The 596-nt window shown below is 65.8% G+C and overlaps 1 protein-coding gene across 1 annotated transcript in view; it reads right to left on the reverse strand.

Moving 5' to 3' along the window:
* Window positions 1–596, reverse strand: part of TSEN54 (tRNA splicing endonuclease subunit 54) — a 10529-nt gene that overhangs the window by 9247 nt on the left and 686 nt on the right. The gene's annotated exons all lie outside the window — the stretch shown is intronic.

The raw sequence follows: 596 nt of genomic DNA on the forward strand, positions 1-596 counted from the left end.
GCGGACGCGCCTTCGGTGCGCGAAGTCCCCGTGGCAGCCCACCGGCTTCGCGCTTTCCCGGCAGGCCTGGGTCCTAGCACCTGCCAATAAACGTGTGCCTCGATCCCGGGGCTCAGCTAGTAGGCTTCTGGATGTGGAGGCGCTCTCTCCTGCCCCCAGCCCTCCTCTAGGCTTTCCTCTATTAAATCGCGAGGAACTGGCGTCTAGGAGAGTGGGATGAATAGTCAAATGTGTGACCGTCCCCTTCTCAGCCCCCCAGTCCCTACCACCCGGACTGGGCAAGGAGGAAAGGAGGGCTCAGAAAAGGTAGAGGGGAGGGTTCCCAAGTTCCAGCTTCAAAGGCCAGTGGGGGCTGCCGGGAGCGGTCCAGGGAGGCTCAGAGTTCCTTCAGGGTCTTCCGTCGGGTCCCCTCCGAGGACCTCAGAAGCCAGGCTTCGAGGGCCCGGGTGGGAGGCGCTGTCCGGCCCACGACGGTGCTGAAACGCCACCTCGGCCCTCCATTAGCACCTCCCCGAGGCTGGGGTCCCGTCGCCGCCACCGCGGGCCGCTCCGACGTTGTCCGCTAGGTGGTACCATTGCTCCGGCTAGCGGCGGCG

Source organism: Carlito syrichta, unplaced genomic scaffold (assembly GCF_000164805.1).
Source record: "Carlito syrichta isolate Samal-C Ts95f unplaced genomic scaffold, Tarsius_syrichta-2.0.1 Scaffold315826, whole genome shotgun sequence".
NCBI lineage: Eukaryota > Metazoa > Chordata > Mammalia > Primates > Tarsiidae > Carlito > Carlito syrichta.